At 37.9% G+C, this 27,380-nt stretch overlaps 1 protein-coding gene across 4 annotated transcripts in view; it reads left to right on the top strand.

Annotated features, from left to right (window-relative positions):
• Window positions 1–27,380, top strand: part of GNAS (GNAS complex locus) — a 220,204-nt gene that overhangs the window by 86,362 nt on the left and 106,462 nt on the right. The gene's annotated exons all lie outside the window — the stretch shown is intronic.

Genomic DNA, 27,380 nt, shown 5'->3' with positions numbered 1-27,380 from the left:
ACAGATATTCCAAAACCTGCTTGAGAGAGGTTGTGTGCTCTTCAAATTACAGTAATTCCAACTTAATTTCTGGGCATTGGAATTTCAAAGTCCTGCATCTTTTTGTTAGATGTTGTATCGTCATTATACTTTTTTCAATGATAAAATATTTTTCCATTGAGTGATGTTTTGACGTTCAGACAACTTCATGTAGTATGTGAATCTTCTGTCTTGGAGGATTGGTTTTTCAGTAGATAATTCTTCAGTAAGAATGCCTGAACTAAACATCCAGCCAAGGAACCTGGACAATACTTCTTCCTAATCCCCAAACACTAGTTCAGCATAAAGTATACACACTCTCGGAAGAAAGTTTAGACTGATAATAAATAACAAGATCCTACATCGGCCTTTTAGCTGCTATTTGTAAAGAATATTTTCTATTTGCCCTAGACAATATTCTCTGCCTAGGGGCCCAATCCTGCAAAATCTTACTCATGCGAGTTATTTTATCTAATTTAATTTGAATAGACGGGTGAAGGGTTGCAGGATTTGACCCTGATGTAGGATCAGATGCTGAGAATTGCTAAGTATCTGCAAAACCCATTGATATCAATGGAAGTTACAAATGCTGAGTATCTTTCAGAAATTGGCCCATAAAACCAACACTAAAGATATTAATGGTTGTAAATGAGATGTTGTTAGTGACTGAGTGACACATTGCCTTTATACATTTCCTCTATCACTAGTAAGTGTTGGGACATTTCATTACATGGAAATCACAGAAGAAAAGCAAGTTGTACATACTTGAATGTGTGAAAAGCATGTTGCGTGGCATCTAAGTTTTTCAGTTGCTACCAAAAGAATAAATAAATCATAATTTACCCTTCAATGGTAGAGGAAAAGTGTGTTTAAGCACGTTGAGGACCTTGCAGATTATACACTCGTTCCTTAAATGATTTAAATTTTTCTCAGAATGAGTTATTTGCTCCCTACATCTTCCCTTCTTTCTCACCCATCCCTCTGCAACCTACCCACTTGATTCCCTGCCAGATTTTCAGCATTTAAGAGATAGGGGGGTTTAGTTTTCTGGTCTAGTAAATTAAACATTTATTTTTTTTCTTATTTATCATACCAGTCCCATTAAAAGAAAAGTCAAGGATAAGCTTAGTCACATATACAACAAAAAATAAACGTATGTGATGAATGACCTGTGGAACTCATTGTCATGGGATGTGGTGATGGCCAAAAGTATAACTGGGTTCAAAAAAGATAAATTCATGGAGGATATCTCCATCAATGGTGGTTGTTCAGGATACAATCCCATGCTTGGTGCAACCCTAAACCTGGGACAGCCTACAGCCAGAAAGGGAAGATGGGGTGGAACGTTCCACCCCCCTGTTTTATAGCTCCCCATGAAGCTCTGGTACTGCATGTCATTGGAGACAGGATATTGGGTTGGATGGACCATTGGTCTGACCCAGTAGAGCACTAATGTTCTTATGATGGATAGTTTGCAAATGCTGTAGTGCATTGTAAGTGAGTATTCATTAGTGTAATTATCCATTGGAATTCCTTCAACTGTCTACCATGGTTGTGGTTTTAAATCTTTTCCAATGATGTGGGTTAACTGCATGTGTTAAAAGAAATCCAGGTTGTTAATACTGTTTAAAAACTGGGATGTCCTGGATTTGGACACCTCTGTGATGTGTGTTACAAGCAGAAAGAAAGTACATCTTGTAAAAGAAGCCTGATGTGCTTTCAAAGAATGAAGTAGGTAACTTGGTGGAGCAAAAGTTTTTTCTTTGTTGGGCAGATATTTTAAATTTCTGCTAACTAAACATCCAGTGCTAAGTATGCTAGTTTACTGCAGTGATTTTTATATTCTGCCTTTATTCTATATCAGTGGTTTTCAACATGCGGTCCGTAGATCCCTGGGGGCCTGCAGACTACGTCTAAGATTTCCAAAGGGGTCTGCACCTCCATTCAAAATATTTAGGGGTCCACAAATGAAAAAAGATTGAAAATCATTCTTCTATATCCAAAGCAATTGTACCTGAGCACCCACACTTGTCCTTGGTCCTACGTGTAGTATTTATCTAGGTGAAATCTTTGGTGAAAAAAAATAAACTAGAAAATTGTCCTTGTGAGTTTCAAATTCTTGATTGTTTTAGCTAATTAGTTATCTGAGGATCTGTGAAGGTGTTCCAAGTAATTAACATGTTTAATTGTTAACTTGACTGAGGTGAATTTGAGGGTGGTTAAAGTTTTTTAGTTGGGTTAACTACAGCAAAGACTGGTTCAAAAAATCAAACATTGGTCTTATAAATTATAGCCTGGTTGTGAACAGCAAAAATGTCTTTCTTCCTTTTGTGAGGGTAGGAGATAGGAGGGAAGTAAATCATTGTGGTAGGGGTGAACAGCTGCTATGGTATTGGGGAAGCAGGACATAGTCTACAGTAGAAATATCTCTAGGGTGGGATTTTCAGAAGTGTTTAGCATTGGTGCAAGTACTCACAACTGTTATAGAAGCTATTGAAATGGTAACACTGAGGACTGACATATCCACACAGCAGTTACAGCGTGGGCACTGGGAGTGCAAACTTCCTCATGCTATCTTTCCGCTGTGCCTCATCATTGACTAGGAGAAGCCACCTTTAAGGATAGCTCAGATACCTTCCCTACCAAATCCTCTGTGCCTCCACAAGACTGCCAACAATGGGGCCCCTTGTGATGTAGCAAGGGTTTAAATTTGGCACATATTAGCAGGAAGCCTGCAACTTCCCTTCCCTCCCTCCTTAACTTTTTTAAACTGTCTTATAATGAGAATACTGCAAAGAAGCAGGTCTGTGCTGCTGCAGGTTGTCTTTTTCCAGCAACTAGTAATAAAGTTAAATTGATAAGATCCTTCTCTTGTTGACTTTGCTTCTCCTTTGGAAACTCTATGTGCAGGATTTAATATATCAGCCTTGGTGAAACAGGAAGGAGGAAACTGAATGGAGAAGACAGGGACTGACAGAAGGAGGGGCTGATTTAGTGGTCTAGTCTGGTTTAGGGGTTAAAAAAAATGGTGTTTTGTTCGCTGTGTAATCCTGTAGGCAGTGTACTCTGCCTCTGGGAAGATGATTGCACGTCCTTGCATTGCCTCTGGCCTGGTTGCAGCTTAGATTGACAGGCTCTGGAGGGAGGGTCACTGTCCTGTGTGGCATCAGAAAGGGAGGAGTAAACAGGAGAAATGGGCAATTTGGAAAAGCCTTAGAAGAAAAGAGGAGAGGTTGAAATAGTTTGACAGAAATGAAACACTGCTGGAAATCAGATGTTGAAAAAGAGATAAATCCACTTGGAAGAGTGACAAATAAGGGAAAGATGGCTTTGTAGTTAGTAGATTTGGGTTGTATTTCTGGCTGAGTCAGTCTTACTGCATGACTGTGGATAGATCAACTAAGCTCTGTGCCTCAGTTTTCCCATAATACATATGGGGATATACTTAAATACCGCACATGCTTAATTCCTAATATTTTTAAAGCACTTTTTATATAAGGCTTGATAGAAATGAAAATTATTTATTAAAGAGAGTTAGGGAAACTGGCCTAGGGAATGGGAGAAACAGTAGACATGATATATCTTGATTTTTAATAAGGCTTTTGACACAATCCCCCATGACAGTCTCATCAGCAAATTAGGTCTTAGTGAAATTATGATAAGATGGGTGCACAGTTGATTGGAAAACCATGCTCAAGAAGTAGTTATCAGTGGTTTGTTGTCAAATGAGGAGAACGTATCTAGTGGGGGTCCCACAGGGATCTGTCTTTTTCTCTGGTACTGATACTAGTCAACATTTTCATTAATGACTTGGATAATGATGTGGAGAGTGTGCTTATAAAATTTGCAGATGACACCAAACTGGAATGGGTTGCAAGCACTTTGGAGGTCAAGATTAGGGGTGTCTTAAAAATGACAGTGATCAGTTCTCAGTGTTCACTTAATCTGCAGCAAGAGAGAAGATTTAAATTAGGTATTAGGATAACTTTCTAACTATCAGGGTATTTAAGCACTGGCATAGAGTTCCAAGAGCTTGCCCACGTGTTCAGGGTCTAACTGATCACCATATTTGTGTTGGGAAGGAATTTTCCCTCGGGTCAGACTGGCAGAGACCCTGGTGGTTTTTTGCCTTCCTCTGCAGTATGGTTTTTTTTGCCTTCCTCTGAAGTATGTTGCACAGGCCACTTGCAATGGAAATGGTGAATTCTCCGTAACTTGAAGTTTTTAAGCCATGATTTGAGGACTTCAGTAACTCAGCCAGGAGTTAGGGGTCTGTTTCAGGAGTGGATGGGTGAAGTTCTGTGGTCTGCAATGTGTAGGAAGTCAAACTAGATGATCACGATGGTCCCTTCTGACCTTAAAGTCTATGAGCCTTTGTCATTGGACATTTTTAAGAACAGGTTAGACAAACACGTATCTGAGATGGTCTAGGTATACTTAGTCCTTCCTTAGTGCCGGGGGCTGGACTAGATTGCCTCTCGAGGTTCTTTCCAGCAATGCATTTCTAGACTCTGTGATCAGAATTCAAAATAATGTTGACAAATTCAAGAATTAGTTTGAAATCAGCAAGATGATATTCAGTAAAGACAAGGGCAAGGTACTACACTTAGGAAGGAAAAATCAAATGCACATATACAAAATAGGGAAATAACTGGCTAGGCAAGAGTATTGCTATATAGGATCTGGGGGTTAATAATGTACTATAAATTGAATATGAGTTGTCAATGTGAAAAAGACTAATATCATTCTGGGGTATATTAACAGGAGTGTCATACATAAGATACAGAACATAATTGTTCCTGTCTATTCAGCACTAGTGAGCCCCCAGATGAAGTACTGAATCCAGTTCTGGGTGCCACACTTTAAGAAAGATGTGGACAAACTTGAGAGAATTCAGAGGAGAGCTACAAAAAAGGATTTAGAAAACTTGACCTATGATGAAAAGTTAAAACAACTTGGGCATGTTTTGTCTTGCTGACAGACGATCAAAGGGGGACCTGATAAGTCTTCAGCTATATTTAGGGCTGTTATAACCAATATGGTGATCAATTGTTCTCCATTTCCACTAACAGTAGAATAAGAAGTAAAGGGCTTAATCTGCAGCAAGGGAGACTTACGTGAGATATTCAGAAAAACTTTCCAACTATAAAGGTAGTTAAGTCTGGAATAGGTTTCCAAGGGAGGTTGTGGATTCCCTGTTGAAGGTTTTTAAGAACAAACACCTGTCAGAGATGGTCTATGTATACCTCAGTATGGGGAGACCGACTAGATGATTAGAGGTCCCTCCCAGCACTACATTTCTATGATTCTGTGAAACAGAATTGAATAGCTTAGTTTTCAGGGCTATAGGAGGGATTATGTCTGAGTTCCTCACTGTTAGTTTTTTTTCTAAAATAAAATTAGATATAAACCTACCCAATCCCCTAAAGTTTTGGAACTTCCTTTTCCCACTAAATTTTAAAATAGCTTGAGGGAATGTGGAGATATTGTCTGAAACACAATTTAATCCCTGTTTGTACACTAGTGCACCAGACCACAATCATTTTGCATAGGCCAGTGAATGACAAAGTGTGAAACTGTATGGTCACTGTCAACCCAGATTGGATTCAAACAAGTCATCACCTTACAAGTAAATTAGTTCATATCACAATACCTATTCCCCTCTACCATCCAGCTCCCCAGCATACACAATCTTTAAATAATTCTCCAAACCTGTCCTTTGAAATGCATTTTTAAACAGTTGATATATAGTAATTATTAGGCTTGTGGTTTTATTTTCTAAAGCTTGGTCTTGTTTCTTTATTTTGCAATTTAAAAAAAAAAGTGTTATGACAAAGGGAAAGAATTCAACAAAGTCATTTAGAAGGAAGATTTCCCTCTTCCTTACAGATAGGATATTACACATGCAGACATTGTTCCTGTGTCTTCACTGTTTGTTTCAGACTGTGTACAAGAATCATTTTTTCAGAATGGTCTTGTCAGTGCATTGCCAGGAAACATAAAGTGACTTTAGCAGATTCCTTCCTATTAACAGCAGAAACAAGTTTTTTCTGATGGTCAAGTAAAACTCACAAGTTTCTCAATTTTTTGAGCCTATTTAGACGTAAAGGCCTGCAAACTCGAGTCAGAGAACACATTTTTCTAATTAACTGTTTTAGAAAATAGAGGGAGCTTCTGTTGTGCAGGGTTGGCTTGGTTGGTTTTTGTGTGTGTGTGTGTGTGTGTGTGTGTGTGTGTGTGTGTGTGTGTGTGTGTGTGTGTGTGTGTGTGTAGGATGTGTGTGTGTGTAGGATGTGTGTAAGATGTGTATGTGAGAGAGAGAGACTTGGGTTTTCAAAACTCCCATTCCACATTCCAGCTGAACAAGTAGTCATGGATTTTGATAGGGGTCTGTGTTGTGGAATGTGAAATAAGGAGTGAATGAATAAGGGGGGAGGAGGAATTTATTTCAGTTTATTGTATTATAAGTCTTGTCTTAAGAATAAACGTGGTTGTCTTTTGATGATAATAAACTGGCAGTGTAAGTAGCTTTATGTATCAGTTGAGTAGATATTGTGATTAAAACTCAGTCCTGCATATACCCTGCAATAGATGCAACCACTGCTTTATGGAAGCTAAACATTGTCTTCTCTTTCAGTCTGATGGAAGACTATTATATCTGATGAAATAAAACAACTCGGTTGTTGAGGTGAAATTTTTATGGAAAACGTTTTAATTTCTAGAAAGGAAAATAATCACCCTTTTTAAAGAGCACAGAATTCGCTGTCATGTTCTCTTCATCTTTCTTGGAGGACATTGTTTAGCCTTTGAGTCGCACACTCAGTTGGGCAGTTGTTCATGTCACCTCCTGTAGGCTTTGACTTCCAAATCAACCATCTCTTTCATATTCTTATTAAATTAGCATTGAAAGCAGTGGCTCTTGAGTTGGAGTGAGATTCCCTCTGAAAGGAATACACATGCAGGACAAGAGAACCTCCTCATGGGGCAGTGTATAATCTATGTGCCAAGCCCATCCTTCCGGAACTGCTAATACTTCATAGCATCTGTCTTGTGCTTCACTTAAAACAAATGCTGATGTCCTCTAATATTGAACATAAATCTATAAGGGCCTGATCCAAAGCCCACTATAAAGCTATTTATTGACTTCAGTGGGCTTTGAATCAGGCCCTAAGAATATATTGTCTCATACACTGAGCTGAATTTTTTAAAAATTTGTATTCACTTAAAATACTATAACCTGCAGACCGCTGACACACACCCATACTTGAGAATTCCTTAAAAAATGGAGAGTCCTGTCTATTTCTATCAGAATCATGTTGCTGTATAAAGGCTTTAGTTTAAACCAATGGTTCCCAGCCAGGGGTACGAGTACCCCTAGGGTTTGCAGAGTTCTTCCAGATGGTACATCAACTCATTTCAATATTTGCCTAGTTTTACAACAGGCTGCATAAAAAGCACTAGCAAAGTCATTATAAACTAAAATTTCATACGGACAATGACTTGTTTATACTGCTCTATCTACTATACACTGAAATGTAAGTACAGTATTTATATTCCAATTGATTTATTTTATAATTATATGGTAACAATGGAAAAAATAAGCAATTTTTCAATAATAGCATGCTGTCTGATTTTGTAAGCAAGTAGTTTAAGTGAAGTGAAATTTGGGGTACGCAAGACAAATCGGACTCCTGAAAGGGGTACAGTAGACTGGAAAGGTTGAGAGCCACTTAAAGCACACCATTGAAGAGAAGATTCAGACTTTGTTTTTTTTAAAACACACATTGCTTGAAAGAATGTTTTATTTGCAAATTGATTGTCCTCGTGATTTATTCTCCCTCAGTAAATTTGCTAGATTTTAATTGCATATGAAAGAATAACAGCACTTTTGATGGCAGACTATGTAGATATATTTATTTTTTGGGGGAGGGGGGGAGAATCCTGCTGGTAAAACAGTTGTTACACTGCCAGTTTGTGTTGTTGCAAGTAAAGAACTCTTTGTCTCCTGAATTATTGTTCCTGGCCTTGTAACTCGACATTTGTGCTTGTATTTAAATGTTGCAGTTTTCTGATAAACAGCAATGGTAATCTCTTCCTTTAAACTACATTTACATATGTCACAAGCAACTTGATTTATTAAGTCTTTACTGCATATTAGGAGGATTGTACAAAAATATAGCATTTGCTGTCACTTCAAGTTTGAGGTTTAAATTTCAATAAAGCTCTTTAAGTATGCATAGTGAGTCTTCAAACTAGTACAGAGCTTTAGAGTTAGAATTCTAGAGGGCTTTGAGGGCAGTGGTTATGATTACAAATAGTGGAATAAGCATGACTGATGTCGTCTGAGAAGCAAAAAGGAAAAATAAAACAGTACTTAAAGATGAATGTCTGCTGAAAATCAGTTGTAAACTGTTCTAGGACTAACTGTGTGTGTGTTTGTTTGTTTTTTGTTAATTATTTTTTTGCCAGTGGTTAAAACTAAAACAAACTTCGGTGGTCTGTATCTCATGACTTTCCCAGGATCTCTCCTTTTCCTTCCCCCTTGCCAAAAAATCACCTACTGCTCCAGTAAAAATGTAGCTAATTCAAAACATGTTTTAGAACACTTTGTGACTGATTGGAGCCAAAATACTCAGAAAATATCAGGGTGTAAAGGAGATGTAATGTTATTTTTCAAAGTAATCTGTCCCCCTGTCCATCATTTCAAACAGTTAAATTTTTGCATTGTAACTGTAGAGCAGAATATTGTCTTCTCTCTAATCTGTTGCAAAACAGCAATCTATAGCTGTATTATCAAATACTGCTACAAAACCCCAATTCATTCCAGAACAAAACACAGAGCTAAATAAAAGTCATTGGTCAAACTAGGGTTTCATGTAATCTCTTCATATCCTGAGCTCTTTCCTGAAAAAATTTCAGTGTGTCTTGCTTCCTCCTGTCATTCCCTTCTAGTTCCCTCAAGAATTTGATCAACATGCTGTTTGCTATATTCCTTCTGTGGCACAGAGTCTGTGCCCAGTTTCAAGAATTCCTGTCTCATCCAGCATCATGAATGTTGTTTAGCTTTTTATTTGTCCACGCTCTTTAAAATGGGCAGACCAGAGGATAATCTGGTTCTCTCTCCCATAAATGTTTTCTCAGTTAAAATTGCTGTTTTCTTGACATTTCCAGTTGGGAAAAATTAACACTTTTGTTCACGGACAGGATCTTCCTGAGCTTCCCAGACTCATGGAGGGTTGCATTTTTACTTTTAAAACCATACATTCAGATTATTATAACACTTTGAGTCTCTCCCTATTTCAGCAGAAACTCCATTTTTTCTGTGTCCTTGATCAAGCATAGATTTTCTGCTGGGAAAATTCTAGCTGAATTCTGTTTCTCAAATTCCAGTGAGTTGGTCCCATCAGAGATGCTTTATTAATCAATACAATATCTTTGCTTCATGCTCCTTCAAACCAGATCTCTGAATGGCTTGGCTTCTTGCGTTGATGGTTATGTTCTGTGCACAAGGAGTTTCAAACTTAAGGGTGAAGATATGATTGTATTATACCATTTCTGTTGCTCTTTATTCAGTGATGATGATGAGGGAATAAATTGCCATAAGGCTTACTAACATTTTGGCTTCAATTTTTTTGTGCATCCTTTCATGATTTCTCTAAGATAGAGACAGGCATAGTTTAATGCTTTGGAGTCACATATGCAGCAGAGCCTGCTGAGATTCATCTCCATCTTTATTTTTAGACATGCCTTGCCTTTGTAGGGTTATAAGAACATCAGAATGGCTGTATGGGATCAGAATAATGGTCCAATATTGGTCTAGCCCAATATTATGTCTTCCGGCAGTGGCCAGTGCCAGATGATTCAGAGGGAATGAGCAGAATGGGGCAATTATGTGATATATCCTCTGTAGTCCAGTCCCATCATTGGCAGTCAGAAGCTTAGGGAAACCCAGAGTATGGTGTGGCATTCATGACCGTCTTGGCTAGTAGCCATTGATTGAGCTATCCTCTATGAACTCATTTAATTCTCTTTTTTGAACCCAGTTATATTTTTGGCTTTCACAGCATCCCCAGGCAACAATTCCATGGGTTGACTGTGTGTTGTGTGAAGAAATACTTCCTTAGGTTTGTTTTAAACCTGCTGCCTATTAATTTTATTGGGTGACCCCTGGTTCTTGTGTTATGTGAAGAGGGAAATAACTCAACCCTTCTTTATTCTCTTTCCCCACACCATTCATGATTTTGTAGATCTCTATCATATCCCTCCTTTCCAAATTGAATAATCCTAGTCTTTTTAATCTGTCCTCCTGTGGAAGCTGTTCCATACCCCTAATCATTTTTGTTGCTCTTGTCTGCAACTTTTCCAATTCTAATGTATCTTCTTTGAGATAGGGCGGCCAGAGCTGCATGCAGTATTCAAGATGTGAACGTATCATGGCTTTATATAGTGGCATCTTATTATCTATCTCTTTCCTAATGGTTGTGCTGGCCACATCTGTAATGAAGTGTTGAGGCAGAGCTAAGAATGATTAAATAAATTGTACAGTCAAACCTCAATCATCCAAAAATTTCACTAGCTAAAACGAGGGCATGTCTGATGATAAGGATTAAAGGCATTGAAAATTCCCTCATTTGCTCAGATTAATACAATATCACCTATTCTATTCATATAGTTGAGGTTTGACTTGCTGGTGCACATGTGAGAACTTGTGACTTAATACATGCACAGTAGCAGCCCCTTTTCATCATGAGTTACATGTTTTGCTTTTAGATCTAAGTACATACTTAATTATAAGTTGGTGCTCTTTACAGTTGGCCTAGTTATTTGCAATCAACAGTACTTACAGGTACATTTTAGGTACCCACTGGACAAAGTTCTCTACTTTTTGAAGAAGATAATTGTGGCATAACTTGACCAAATGTTCCGCTTTGTGTAAAATGTTCTTAGTATTATAAAACTGCATTAGGGTTGTGACCTGATGGATTAGTTACCTGTTGTTTACTGTATTCTCCAAAGGATTGTTAAATAAGTCACTGTGTTCATTTGTATTTTTAATCAAGGCATGAGAAAATAATCATCTGTCCCTGCTGAACCTTCTAGACTCCCAAGAGCACTGAGCTAATGGAGTGGGTAGAGGTGTGGAATACTTCCTTCTGAGGCTTCAGATACTCTCAATAGACATCACATTTAGACCTGACTGGCAACCTAATTGCTAGCTAAGGGATTTTCCATACAAATTAATCTTATGGTTTTGTCACTGCCTTTTTAACTATTGTGATCCAAATACTGTCCCTATATACAGGTTCCGCACATGCATACACTTCAAGAGCTGGAGTACAACATTAATAGATCATTTTGATTCTATATAGAAAATTTTAGAAAATGTTTAGATTCAATAGATAACAACATTACAGTAGAAAGTTGTGGTTTCGGTTGCAGTAGGCTGCTTTTCTAGGTTTGCATTTGGGATGATGGTTTACTCTTCTCCCTTGGTATTTTATTTTCCCTTCCGTGAAAGACTTAGACTGAAAACTGACTGAACAGAATTCAACTATATATACAGACAATAGATTTCCAAAAGTGTCTTTACCTCCATTTGAAATGTTTTAGGGGTTCACAACTCAAAAAAGGATGAGAACCACTGCTCTAGTGGTTATGAAGTGGTAAGAATATAAAAATAGATCTTCTGTGTGGAAAGCTGCTTCAGTATGAGCAGTAGGCATTACAAAACCTTCAAAGGCAGGGATCAAAGAATCATAGATTGTATGACAGGAAGGGACCTGTAGAGGTCATCTAGTCCAGTTCCCTGCACTTATGGCAGGACAAAACATTATCTAGACCATCCCTGACAGGTGTTTGTCTAACCTGCTCTTAAAAATCTCCAGTGATGGAGATTCCTCAACTTCCTTAGGCAATTTATTCCAGTGCTTAACTACTCTGACAGTTCAGAAGTTTTTCCTAATGTCCAACGTAAACCGCCCTTGCTGCAATTTAAGCCCATTACTACTTGTCCTATCCTCAGAGGTTAAGGAGAACAATTTTTCTCCCTCCTCCTCATAACAACTTTTTATGTACTTAAACTATTGTCATGTCCCTATTCAGCCTAGTTCTTTCAGTCTTGCCTCATAGGTCATGTTTTCTAGACTTTTAATAATTTTTGTTGCTTTTCTGGACTTTCTCAAATTAGTCCACATCATTCCTGAAATATGGCACACAGAACAGGACACAATACCCCAGTTGAGGCCTACTCAGAGCAGAGAGAGCGGAAGAATTACTTATCATGTCTTGCTTGCAACACTCCTGCTAATTCATCCCAAAATGATGTTTACTTTTTTTGCAACGGTGTTGCACTGTTGACTCATATTTAGTTTGTGATCAACTGTGACCCCCAGATCTTTCTGCAGTACTCTTTCCTTGGGATTCATTTCCCATTTTGTACATGTGCAACTGATTGTTCTTTCCTAAGTGTAGTACTTTGCATTTGTCCATATTGAACTTCTTCGTGTTTACCTCAGACCATTCTCCAATTTGTCCAGATCATTTTGAATTTTAATCCTATCCTCCAAATCACTTGCAACCCCTCCCAGCTTGGTATTGTCCACAAACTTTATAAGTGTATTCTCTCTGCCATTATCTGAATCACTGTTGAAGATATTGAACAGAATTGGACCCAGAACTGATCCCTGAGTGGTGATATGCTCTTTCAATTTGACTGTGAACCACTGATAACTGATTGGAAAACGGTTCCCAAAGAGTTGTTATGCTCCCACCTTATAATAACTCCATCTAGGTTGTATTTCCCTAGTTTTGTTTATGAGAAGGTCATGCGAGGCAGTATCAAAAGCCTTACTAAAGTCAAGACACCCTACATCTATCACTTCCCCAGCTGTCAAAGAAAGCTATCAGGTTGGTTTGACATCATTTGTTCATGACAAATCCATGCTGATTTACTTATCAACTTACTATCTTCTAGGTGATTGTAAATTGATTGCTTAATTATTTGCTCCATTATCTTTCCGGGTACTGAAGTTAAGCTGACTGGTTTGTAATTTCCCAGGTTGTCCTTTATTTCCCTTTTTTTACAGATTAGAACTATATTTGCTCTTTTCTAGTCCTCTGGAATTTTTCCCATTTTCCATGACTTTTCAAAGATAATCACTAATGGCTCAGATATCTCCTCAGTCAGCTCCTTGAATATTCTAGGATGTATTTCATCAGGCCCTGGTGACTTGAAGACATCTAACTTGTCTAAGTAATATTTAACTTTGTTCTTTCCCTATTTTAACCTCATATCCTACCTCATTTTCACTGGCATTCACTCTTAGACATCTAATCGCTACTAACCTTTTAGGTGAAAACTGAAACAAAAAGTCATTTAGCACTTCTGCCATTTCCACATTTTCTGTTACTGTTTTTCCTTCCTCATTGAGTAATGGGCCTACCCTGTCCACGGTCTTCCTCTTGCTTCTAATGCAGTGGTTCTCAACCTATTTATCATTGTGTACCACATTCAAAACTACTTGTATGATCCTGAGGATGTCACATGGACCACAGCTGTTTGCTCATTGGGCCGCAAGCGGAGAACCACTGTTGTAATTTATTTGTAGAATGTTTTCTTGTTACCCTTTATGTATCTAGCTAGTTGAATTTCATTTTGTGCCTTGGCCTTTCTAGTTTTGTCCCTACATACTTGTGTTATTTGTTTATATTCATCCTTTGTAGTTTGACCTAATTTCCACTTTTTTGTAGGACTTTTTTTGTGTTTCAGATCATTGAAGATCTTTTGGTTTAGCCAGGGTGGTCTCTTGCCATACTTCTATCTTTCCTACACAGTGGGATAGTTTGCTCCTGTGCCCTTAATAATGTCTCTGAAAAACTGCCAACTCCCTTGAACTCTTCCCCCTCCTCCCTCCCCCTTATACTTGCTTTTCATGGGATCTTACCTACCAACCCCCTGAGTTTGCTAAAGTCTGCCTTCTTGAAATCATTATCTTTATTGTTCTGTTTTCCCTCCTCCCATTCCTTAGAACAGTGTTTCTTAACCTGGGGGTTTAGAGGGGTCGCAAGTGCAGAGCTGGTATTGGGGGTGGCAAGAAAGGCAATTGCCTGGAGCCACAGGGGTGCCATGAAACTAAGTTACATGCCTCAGCCCCGTGGGGGTGGGACTCAGGCTTCAGGGGTACAGTAGTTTGGAAAGGTTAAGAACCACTGCCTTAGAATCATGGACTCTACCATTTCATGAACATTTTCAACCATTTTTTCCCTATTTGTCAAACTCGAATTTAGAACAGTCTCCCCTAGTAGCTTTTTCCACCTTCTGAAATAATAAATTGGATAACTTGGCAAAGGCTGAAGCTGATATTGAAAGAGCTGGTTTCAGCAGGAACCGGCAGTTTTAAGATCTTAGGGCGTGTATTGTTTTCGCTATTTTGAATTCAAATTAATATAATTGTCCCTTCCCTCCTCCCCACAAACCCACATGAAAAGAATATTATTAAGGTTGTAAAGTCAGGCATTAAAAAAATTAGGAAATGCCATAATTAAGGTTGCTTATGCAACCTTAATTCGGCCTTCTTGTACATCTGCATTTTTATGCCATTGCTACCAGCTCTGCCCATAATTAAAGATTAATAAATTTAAAATCTCAGAATTAAACTCCAAAAAATCAAGCAGCAATCTTGCTACTTTTTTTTTAACTCAAAAAACAAAAGCAAATCCTGATACATTGATCTGGAACTAACATACTGTCATCACCTAGCAAATTAAATTGCCTTGGAAGTTTCAGAGTAGAGAACTATTCATTCTGTCCGCTCATGACTGAATACCTTAGTTTTCAGTCTGTTGCCTAAGGAGGTGGTCTCAGAAGCACACTCCTACTTATTTTGTGAATGAACGTAATAAGAGGACATTTACTCAACAGTCAGACGTAGCGATGTAGCAAATCCCTGATTCAGATTCATTTTGTACATAAAATAATTAATACAGAACGTATTTTGAGTTGTTCACGTAGGGTCCATCTACACTGCAATTAAAAAACCTGCGGCGCTGAGTCTCAGAGCCAGGAACAGCTGACTTGAGGAGCTCAGGCCGATGTCTGGGCTCTGAGACTCTCCTGCGATCAGAGAACAGGCTCCAGCCAGAGTGTCTATGCTGCAATTTGTAGCCCTGCAGCCCAAGCCCAGGTGTGCCACGGCCATGGCCCAAGTCTTTTATCACAATGTAGATGTATCTGTCGTGTCTGTGAAAGAAAGAAAAATGAGTGCCAGCCATGTATTTCCTTCACAATGTGGCATGCATTTCAGTGCTGTGCACCTTTTGTGTTCAGTCTCATGCTTGGTTGTATTTAGATGCTGGATGACCAGTTAGGCACTTTTGGCAAGAGACTTCCATTTTGCCTTTGTATGGAATGCAACAATATAATATGGGAATCTTTCTCTGTGTCATACAAATAAAGGCAAAAACTGAATGCAAATTCACAGCATTTTATGACAATACATTTTCCTGCTGTTCTGCATCCCTCATGAGACAGCTTATAAAAATAGGACATTTTGAAGGTTAGAGAGGTTCTTTGGGAGACAAGATGGGTGAGGTGATATCTTTTCTTGCCCCAATTTATGGAAAATACTTTGAGGTTACCAGGGGTGCACTTTATACTTTGAATTATAATCCAGCTGCAAACTATCTAGATGTTGATGAATGTGCAGGCCTGAAGAGATCAGGGGGAAAAATTTAATAATCAAGAGGGAAGATCTATTTTTCCCTAGGATGAGAGTGGGTTGGCATATTGCAGATTGTGGTGGACTTGAGTCAACTGGTGATATGTTACTCTTCTTGCTGTTAATATGGACCCAGAACCATACCAGAAGGTGTTTCCTAGGGTTAACAGCTTACTGGGATGACAAAGGCATCCACTAGAGCAATTGTACAGCACTATGAGAAATTGAAAACCAAATAAGATAAATGTCGATCGGTATCTGGGAAACAAGATATCTGAGCATGCCTGAAACATAGTTTTCTGGGGTTTAGATATACAATTTAATACATTGTTTATTGTTGTTAATCATTTAACCCTTTATAAACTAACTGTGCATGAACTTAATAAAAAGCGTGACTGCAAACTCTTAAATTTTCGGGTACAAAATAAACATGATACAAAAATTAATGTAGCAGATTCAGATCTCTGTTGCTTTTGTTTCTGTCTGGCTTTAGTTTCAACAAAACAGAGGTGCATCCATTTACTTTGTGGAAATCCTCTTCATGGCAAAAATGGAGGAGGTTTGGACAATACAATGTAAATACATGACAAGTTTATTTTTTGGATTGTTTGTGGTAGCTTTTTTATTGTGTTCTCTTTTTTTTTTAGATGGCCTTTTATCTCAAAAATTGATAGCTACTTAAAAATTAATGAATACTGTCACCTTTTTTAATTTCCCCTCTAAAAGTAAATTTTTCTTTTATTCACTTGTATGTGTGTTTAAAAAAAAAAAGTGGCTGCTAAGGTATTGTCTGGGCATTAAATGTTTTTTCATAACAGTTCCATAGCTGGATCCAGGGAGGAAACCTAATGAATCCAAGTTCTTTGGAGGGTAACTTTCAGTTCTGTTACAACTCATACATTGGGTTTTATTAATTTAAGTGCACTAAATCATCTGTTGTCAAACTTCTGTTGCTGAAAATTAGTTCTGGAAGAATTGATCAAATTGCCATACAAAAAAGAAACATTTTAGATGTACTTTGCTTAAAATCTCTAAAGACAGATTTTTAAGGGTATTTATGTGCCTAAAGATACAAATAGCAGCTAGTGGGATTTTCAGGCATGGTGTAGTCAATGGGAGTTAGGCACCTAGGTGCCTAGTGAAACCTTCAGAAATGCCTATCTACATCTTTAAGCATCTAAATGCATTTTAAAATCTGGCTCTTAGATCCTTTCTTGCAAGATACTGAGTGTCCAGTGACTTCAGTGAAAATCACCTCCTAAGACAATTTGAATGCCATTACTCAGATATCTCAGAAGTTGGATTGTGGGAGCCCAGGAGTAAACCTGTAAACATTTTATAGTGGATATATAATTTTAGGAGAAATAAAACAGTGGTTCCTTGTTTAATGCAAGGAGTCCTTTATTTTGAGTTCTTTAAAGTCACTAACTTCAAGAATCTTTGGTGTTACATGACAACCTCTGGCTGGCTGCCAACAACTTGTTTCCTCCTCAGTCTTCCAGAAGTTTTTATTAATATATTAAAATGCCCTGCATATGTCTTCAAATTGCAGAAGAACTGGAAGTTGTTAAATTGCAGCGTGGCCCAAAGGTGGACTTCAGGTTCACAGTATCCATAATGCCTCTTGATCCTAAGAAGAACTTTTAAAATTTTATGAAATGCATTTGAAGTTTAGATCTTACAACGTCAATATAGATGTGTAGTAAGATACTCCAGGGTGTGTTGACACTTAATGATTAATATTTGTGGCATTTCCTGGATATTAATGACTGGATGTGAGAGTTGATGGCCTGAGGTGAAACCATTGCCAATTGACTTTTTTTCTTCTCTCTCTCTGTTAATGGGAAAATAATAAATGTGCAGAGAAGGCAAATAGATATCTTGAGTATGTTCTGCGGCACAACACAGAGTCTTTTACATCACACCATAACCTCCATTCAGCATGGCTATTTTAATTTTTCAGTTCATGACTTCATATTCCTACAGGTATCCAGGTACACAGCTCATGTTGCTAGTTGTCCAGTAGGATTACTCCATCAATTCCATGACATTTTGTCAAGTCTGCTGTTATGGTTTGGTTTTTTTTGATTGCCCAGTCTGTTGTCAGTAAAATTTAGTTGATAGGAGAAGTGGTCATAATTATGTAAGCATAAGCTACCAGTAAAGCATGTCTTCCACTGTACTTTTAATATTAAAACTATCTCCTAGGAAAATTTGTGAGGATTTAACTAGTCAATGTCTGTACATCACTTGAATAATCTGTTTGCGTGATTCCATTTTTAATTTTTTTATGAACTTTTGCTCATATTTTTTTCGTTAGCACTAACTATAGATATGTGTTTGAATGGGTTAATTTGGAACATTTCATTCCATTTTAAAGAATGCAGGCCCTGCAGGTAATTACTTTCTTTACTGTGATGTATACTGGGTCCAGATTTCCTGATTAGATGATACCCAACTATAATGGGTAGTTAGTAGAGATTAGTATGGTGAATTGCTTTACATTTTACAGCTTCAGTTAGACATATTATCAGACGACCTCATAACTGTCTTTTTGCTTTTAAAACAGTATCAAACAAGAGTCTGTCTATTACAACATCACATTTCTGCACGGCAAGTGTTGTTAATATTCACCTAATTTAAGAATATGTATTTGGGAGGATACATTTTGTCTCTTTTTCTGTTAAATTTCTTCAGCAAAAACAGATTATAAATGGCAGGGATTGAATCTTTCAGTGGAGAGTCTCACATTTCCTGCTTTAGGCAGGTGAAACAACGCTGAGAAGGCTGTATGTCCATGTCCACTTAGATCTCCAAATAGGAATATTAAGTTAAACTGTTTGTATCCCTTTAGAGTAATTTATAAGAGGATCCTCCTGGAAAATGATTCTTAGATTTTTGTCATTTGGATTGAAGGGCTTTATTATATTTTTCCATTAATGAAAAGGCATCTTTTCATTGTACAAATCAGTTCAGTCTTAACTCAAGAACAAGCATTGCCAAAATCTTGTGCTTTGCCCACTGGCTAAGAAACAACTCCCTTTTTAAAGTACACCATGTCTTTATTTGAACTCCTGCAGAGTTCAGGATAGGAATAGCTGAGGTTTTTTATACCCTTTGACAATTGTCTGGCTATACCAAAAGGAGGATAGGAGACACTTGATATGGTTTTAATCAGGCCACAAGTTTATTATTAGATATCTGGGACTACCTGGCAGATAAGTGTACAGTTCAGATATCTTGTTCATTCAATATCTACCCGGGGGGCTTGCGGCTGCCCCTGTCTTTTTCCATCCAGACCCCCAGCCAAACCATGTTTGTGATCTTACTATCCCCTCCCCGAACAAGGGTTAAGATGGGTTATAGGAAAGAGGAATTGGCTTCCTGCCATACCAATCATGGGAGCTTTATTTTCTCTGCCTAAATGCTTGGGTGCAAATTCTGAGTTCTGTTGTTCTCACATAATGCCTGTGCAGCAACAAATTGGATCAATAAATGTGTCCAATCTGTACTGTTAAATTATTTGTTTAATAATGGCTAATTTATTTTATAAAGCTTTTCTACAACTATGTGTATTTAGATATACTAATTGTGAATGTAACTGGACAACTATAATGGAATTTGTATATTCTGATTAATGCATATTGGTTAAACATCAAGAAAGCTATTTCTCTAGAATATAATATCAGATTTCTCTATAAATATGCTGATGTCTGTATAATTTATTCCCTCTCTCATATCATTTAAAAAAAACAAAAAACACCATTAACTAATGTTGTACCGATATAAAAACTTTACGTATACCAGATGTTGATGTGTATAGTAAAGCTGAAGTCTTTTTTCCAATTAACTCGATTAATTGTAGCTTCTAGACCTTTCAATACACTGCATTATGAAACTTTGCATGAACTTGAATCTACGTATTGGTCAGACTATATGGTGCATATTTTTGCTGAAATACATTACAGCATTGCACACAGGCTTTGGGCCTGAATCACCACTCTCGTACTTTGTGTAATTGCTTGCACTTTTCAAAAGGGGTGTAAAATGAAACCAAACCAGGTTAGTAGTGTTCTACACTGGGGTAGCCCCTGCTTTGCAGAGGTGTAAGTAACTCCATGAGAAGCATAGAATCAGCCTCTTAAATGTTTGTTTTAAAAAATTTACGTGAAAACCTGACTTTGTGAGCTTTCCTTAAATAATAATAATAATAATAATTAATAATTAATAAATATTATCTGCAGACCTCCCATTAACACAGTGCTGGTGACATTCAACAACAAAAAATTTGAAAATCTGACCGTTCTTAGTGAAGTGCATCTATATGAATGCTGGGCTGGTCAAGTAAAGTTGACTAAAATAATCTCTTAAGCAGGAGCAGGCAGAGCTTCAGTTTATAATGCAACCCTACATTTTTCTATCCCCAATTCTTTGTGTGTTCTGGCTCACAGTAAAGTAACAATGACTTGAATCTCAGAATTCTGAAGCAGTCTCCAGTGTATTTCAGTCAGGATTCTAGACCATATCAGGAAGGACGGTGGGATGGAGTAGCAGAGGAGTGAAGTGGAGGCTGAATACAGGAAGAAGTGATTTTCAGAAAAAGCTATAAAAGGCAACTACTAAGAGACTAGCCAGTTTACACGTGATACTTAAAATGTACTAAAATATCATCCTCAATAAATGAAGGGGTTAAGAGCTTATTAATGACTCATTTCTAAAATTGTAAAATTAGAATATTAAATAGTCTAACGAAAATGTATGCGTTTTAAATAACTTGTAAAATAAACATTGTATGGTTAGATAATATGCTGTAGAAGTGTAGTGTAATAATTATTTCTTCCTGATACCTTAGGTTTTTTTCTCCTCTTTTTCCGTTGATTCTACTCTCCTCTCAATGTTATCTGTATTTATAAAAGTAGATTAAATCCTGAAAGAAATCACAATTAGTTGAAGGAAATAAATGCTCTCATTCAAGACCTCTCCAATTAACAATGGCAAACTCTGTTAAGGAAGATACCTGTGCAATTAGCAAAGTTGGTGTAATACCGATTTCTAACAGAGAGGTGAAAGGATACAAGCAGTACATAAAGTAACAGAGTTGTAATGTCCCTCTCACTTTATGAACAGGATTAGGAGAGGCTTTTAAAGAGTGGAAGAGAAGGAAGAAAATCCAAAACTTGCATTACAGACCCTACTGTGATATTGCTGAACAAGCTCATCACCTTGAAGCAAGTCAGGGTCACAACCTCTAAGATGATGGTATGCCAATAATGTCGTCCCTTGTGAGGTGACCTTGTCCATGTGAAATCACTGCAATGATGTTTGCCAGGAGTTCAGAAAAAATATTTAGTAGATACAGTGTTTTGCAAATCCAGTGCCTGGGACAGGGATGGGCCTTTATAACAGGAATTTAATTCTCAAAAAGAAGTAATCTTTTAACATCCAGCCTTCTGGTCAAGGCTAATCTAAAAGTTTAGCAGTTGGTACTAGTTATGCTCTTAAAAACCATAATTGCAAACTTTTGCCAATGTCCACTGCAGTTCGTACCCATTTAAGCTTTTGTAGATAAAAATAGTCTGCTGTGATATAGCAAAAGAAATGTAAAGCTAAATCGTGAATGTATTTTTTTTTCCCTCCTACTGCAGAGCTTAATTGAATGGGCACCACCGTGGACATTAGAATATTTAGTTAAGGCACATGTGTATTGTGTTTGAAAAACTAAGATACTGAGTCAAGGTCATCCCTGCAACTCCACTGAAATCAGGGAAGAATTTGAACTATCTATGTCTACAGTGTGTTTTGGAGCCCATGGGAGTGATCCTCTCAGCTCAGTTCGATAGACTTGGGCTACTATAGTTTGCACTAATGCTTTAAAAATAGCTGTGTAGACAGCACTTTGAAGTTGTGGCTTGGGCCGGCGCTTAGGCTCTGAAGCCTAGGGAGGAGAGTGGCTTCAGAAACCAAGCTTTAGCTCAAGTTGCAATTTCAAAGCACCATCTGTGCAGCTATTTTTAGAATAGTAGTGTGAGCCCCACTAACCAAGGTTGACAAACTTGGGGTTGCTCCTGCTTGCTCCAGAATGCTGTGTAGACCTTTCTAGTCCTAGGATTCGTTTACACGTAGAGTTGCACCAGTTTATCTTCAAGTGTGATTTTAAGCAGACAATAAAACCAGTGCAAACTACGGTGTTTCAGTCTAAGCCTGGGTTCTTTTGCTTTAATTTAAGTTGTTCAGAAGTAGATTGAGGCTAAACCAAAATGCATCCAGTCGGGTTTGCATCACTTTAAAGTGGCACAAGTTTTTATGTAGACAGTGCTCTCTAGTCTTTGATTGCTGGAAACAAAATTCATTTTCTTGATGTACTTCTCTGTCTCCAAATTGATGAGGGATCTACTGAAGATGAGCAGGAAGATAGGTAGATGGAATCTTTCAACTAAAACAATGTTCCCTGACACCAGCTGAAGACCTTCAGACCTAGTGGCTGGATCAATGGCTGTAGTATGCAGATAGATGACTTATGCAGTATGTCTTGGAAGGAACTGATTTTTTTTAAAACTGTTTTTTGATAGTATTGATTGTTTCCAAATACCTTTCTATATATCGTCATTATCTGCTGCTAGAGCAAAGGTTTAAAAACAAAGCAAAAATAGAAGCTGTGTTATTTGTAATCTAAATGAAATGACTAGAAACTAATGTGGTAAACGATTTAAAGGCACATGTAAATTCAGTGTGGCTCAGTTCGTGGGACCTTGTAGGATCAGGGTCTCCACATCACTAATTCTCAGAGCCATTTCTAAAATCCTCGTGATCTGAAGTTTGTAAATGATTCAGTCATATACTGAGTACATTGCTGTCAGCATATGTTTACATTTATGATTCTTGATAGAACCCACAGCAGTAGTTGCCAATGGGGCAGGACAAATGGAACATAGACCCCAGGCTGTGAGCCGATTTGTTACTGTTCCAAAACCAACCTTTTGAGGCTGTTTTAGTTTGGGGCATATTTTTTGACTTTCAGGATTATTAAACAATCAAATGGCATCCAGTAACCAAAAATAAATAGTACAGTAATGGAACATAACTAAAACTAGTTGATTTCCCAGAATGACTGTTTTATTGAAGTTGTCAGAATGAAAGTATCTTCTTTCATTAGAACTAAAATTTCTGTGTAAATGGTACAATCCTTTTACAAGTTTTATGACTCACCTATTTGATCAAGTACTACAAAAGTGTTGCAAAAACACTTAGGATGTGTTCTGTCTCAGACCTGTTAAATAATGAAGAACCTTCACAAGGAGAGGTACAATATGTCCTTAAACTAAATTGCAGTCTACAGATTTTATATTACCTTCACTACTTCCATGTGTCTTTACTATATATAACTGGAAAATCACTGTAGCCCATTACATATGCTCTTTCACTACTAGTTGTGGATCAATATAGCAGTAGTGTTAAGAATGAGGGAAATATTGTATTCAAGAGAAAACAGACTGACATCCATTTGATATCTCCGTAACAGCCTAAACAATGGCTCAAATTACATTTTTTTCCCCTCTGTTTTAATTTGGAGATCAGCATGTTGCTTGGGGAAGAGGCTCCCTCAGCTGCGGTTCCACTAAAGAACTTACTTTAGGGGAACATACTATTCTAATGATAGAGATGTTCCACTCCTTTGTTGTGGCCCACTGGTTCAAGAGGTTGCTAACTTGTAAAAATCAACCACGCTGCCCAGAGGTTTAAGAACTATTGTTCTAGAACACCCAGGGACAAAGTCCACTTAAGTAAATGATTTTTGTGAAGTAACTAATTTACTGTCTAATATTCGTATATTTTCCCTCTGAAATCCAGTGTTCATGCTGTCCGGCTTGCTGCTACCTATTGTGGCACAGTTGGACGAGGGCTGAAAATATTGCCAAAAAGGAACAGTAACAGCCAAAGCTAAAGGTGGTTACAGGACGTTACCAATCTTCGAGGTTTGCTTGTACTAGTGTCCATTGCTTTAGTTTGAGTTCTTCATGCTTAATTGAATTGGCAAAGCATGGTCCCTTGTGGACTTCATAGATAAAATGCTATCTTTTTCTTTTATGTTGAGGCTATATTACCTATACAAACAAGTATACAAAATAAATGTGTGTGGTTTAAAGTCTGGACACAAGGAAGTCATTATAACTAAGTGGGCTTGTGATATAGTTTCCAGGCAGCCTTCCCGAAAAAGGCTAAAAATCCAGTTCACCAATCAGGGGCAAAACAGTAAGAGTGTAAAAATTTGAACTGTTCACTTGCTACATAAGAAGTGAATCTTTAGAACCTTATAGAACCACTCCACTGTCAGGATATATTTATTTAATATGATAAAGGTTTACTGAATAGCAGAAGAAAGTATGTTAATTATTTCTTATAAATCATTTGTGCTTTCAAATTGAAAAAATATAACTTGTGCTTATTACATATTTCTTTTATGTATGTATTTTATGTATGTTTTATGTATATTTCTCCAATAACTAGAATGCCCTATTTCAACTGTCTTTTCTTCTGCCACTCCATTGCTGAAGTTTTAGAGGTGGCTGTGGATCCATTAGTGAATTTATTGGTTACCCAGTGTTGTCTCTCCCTTCTGAATTCCTCTTCAGAGACTTGTGTACACATAAGTGTGTTTGGTTTGTTTTTGGTTTTGTTTTTTTTTAAAAGAGGGTGTATCAATGGGACAGCATCAACTTTAAATCTAAGTCAGTTACAAATGAAGAGTTAAACCTTGTTTGGGGTTACTTTAGCAGTTCCAGAATCCTCCTCCCCTTTTTTGTGTTTTACAGTCACACTTTCCTATTTTAAAAAAAATGTTCTCTTCTTTAGTGCTCTGTGAAATACCCGCACAAAACAGGAGAAACTGACTGTACAGCGAAAAAAATGAAACTGAATGTTTAAAAAGTGCAGTCAAATGTATAAAAGAACCAAACTGAAAAGATAGAGCATTATCCCCTCTTAATCTTTCAGTTTTATTAAACTTAAGTGTTACTTGTAGCAGTAGTAGGTTTTAATAAAAAAATCAGAATTGAGATTTTAAAGATGACTGCGTCCTATAACATGAAAAATATACCTTCTCAACTATATTTTGAGGTTAATAATTACAAATTTCCCTCAACTCTTCTAGAAGACATTTGAACACTGCTCATACACTTGCTGCTTAACAGACATCAAGTGCACCTATTTCTTCCCTTTTCTTACGTGTCGGAAGATAAGGCATTTTTCATCTTTCTAGGGGACCATTATTTGTAACTGAACCAACTTAATTGTACTCAGATCTTCAAGATGTTTTTGACAAGGATGGGAATTGTTTAATGGATGAAATTTACCTTTGCACAGAAGGCCACCACCATTTAAGCACTCAAAATATGGCTTTTAATTGAGATTTAAGTAGCACATTGTCCCTGTGCAGATGCTGATCACAAGGGCTAATTTCACCCAACAGTAGAAACATTTTGCTTCTTCTGGCTTAGAGAGTTGGTTTGTGCCATCTGTCATTGCAGATAAAATTTCCTATAGAGAAATAATAGTTTCTAAAGCATAGTGGGTGGCCTATTCATGCCTGACCTCCCTGCATGGTAGCTCAAGTTCCACCTGCTATGAGTCTTGTTCAATCCTTGATCCCTCCCCTGCCCCCCCAGCAGTAATCCATCATGGTAGCTTGTCCAGGCACCATTCACAAATATCAGAACTTCTCCCATGGCGAAAAATGCACTCTGAGTATAGCTCATGGCTATTGTGTTTGTGTAGCCTCCTATCCAGCTGCCTCATCTCTCTGTAAAAATGTAGTAGCAACAATGGCTTCACCAGGTAGTGCAAGAAGAGGTTTGTTTCTTAACAGCATTAGCATCAACATATTTAGACCTACATCTATATGCAGATGTTTTGATCTCGGGCTGTAAAGGCTATTTAATGGGACTAGCTGACCTTCTATTTGTGGTGGGGGTTTTTAATTCTCTTGTATAATTGATCATGTCTGCTCCTTATTGCACAGAAGTAAGCAAAAAATTGCTTCAGCTTGACATCAACAAATCCATGCTATATAAAGATATGGAGATTGAACATAAGAAGGAAATGTTCCACAATTTTCATCTGTGAAGCACCCTTTGGACCAGTATGAGCAACTCCTAACACAGAGGGCTAGGATCATCAAAAGACTCTGAGGAAGCAGGTAACCCCCATTCCAATTTAGAAAAAAAACAAGTGAATTTCAGTAGGAACTGAGAACCTTGCTCCCTTAGGCTCCTTTTTGAAAATTGCTTAGCCATCCCAAGTATATACCCATGGGGCTCAGGTAGGCTTGTACTCGGCATGGCTAAGCCCTGGTGCTGCAGCCCATGCTACCATGGCTACACTACTATTTATCCTCATGTTAGCTCTCATCGAGCTAGTGTGAGTATATGTAGATGAGTGGGGAATCGCGTTCCTAGCTCATAGTGTAGATGGGTTGCTCACGTGTCACATTTAATTTCAGGATTCTCCATCCAGAATTGCTAGAACACAACTTTTTTGTTTTTCCTACATTGGAATGGTGGTTACCTGCTCCCTGAAACCTTCAATATAGTAATAAAAGATTTGTATGTGAAAAGGAATTTAGAGTAATGAGGACTATATAAGAACTTAGTTGTATAACACTGAATAAACTAGAGATGGGTCTGAACGCCAATTAGGATTTTGTTCCAAACTCTTCCAAACTGTTGGAGGTGTTTTGAATCTAGACTAAAAATATCTTGATTAATAAGTTAATCATTGGAAACTGTGACAGTTCTGAAAGTCACAAGAAACAGATTCAAATTAAACTGTCTGCACCTTCACTGAAAAGGAAAGAGGGATGGTCCAGTGGTTAGGACACTAGCCTGAGAGACCTGCGTTCAAGTCCCTGCTTTGCCACAGACTTCCCATGTGAATTTGAGCAAGTCACTTAATCTCTTAGTCCCTCAATTCCCCATCTGTCAAATGGGGATGATAGTACTTCACAGGGGAGTTGTGAGGTATACAGATACTATGGTACCGGTACTATGGTAAGTGACAATGAGTGTGATTCCCAGCTTGAGTAGACATATACTCGCAATAGCTCTGATCAGACTATTAGCATAGTCACAGTAGCACAGAGTGGCGAGTGCTAGCCGCCCTAAATGTGTATCCATAGGGTATGTCTACATTGCAATTAAAAACCCGCAGCTGGCCTGTGCCTGCTGACTTGAGCTACAAGGTGGGAGGCTACCAGAGCTCTGTGAATAGTTAAATGGCCTCTTAGCCCAAGCCCTCCAAGCCCAAGTCAGCTGGTACAGGCCAGCCACAGGTGTCTTGCAGTGTAGACATACCCACAGAGTCCAGCAGGTTTGTAATCAGGATGGCTAGACCATGTCTCTGCTCGCTGCTGCCTGCACTGCTGCAGCTACTCTACTATTTTTAGCATGCTAGCTTGATGAGAGCTGCCGCAAGTATATCTGTGCAAACTAGGAGTTGCAGCCCTAAGATTAGATGTACCCCTAGAAATAGGAGAATAGGGTAGGATCATTAATTACAGAAACACAGTAATCACAAGACAGCTCAGCAACTGTTTGCTCATTTCAGATCTCTTCACTGCTTACAAAACTAGCATTGGAGTTTGGAAAGGGATAG

The sequence above is a fragment of the Emydura macquarii genome, unplaced genomic scaffold (assembly GCF_026122565.2).
Source record: "Emydura macquarii macquarii isolate MOO-44397 ecotype Brisbane River unplaced genomic scaffold, CSIRO-AGI_Emac_v2 contig_1483, whole genome shotgun sequence".
NCBI classification, from domain to species: Eukaryota; Metazoa; Chordata; order Testudines; family Chelidae; genus Emydura; species Emydura macquarii.
This window is presented reverse-complemented; position numbering and strand designations above follow the sequence as displayed.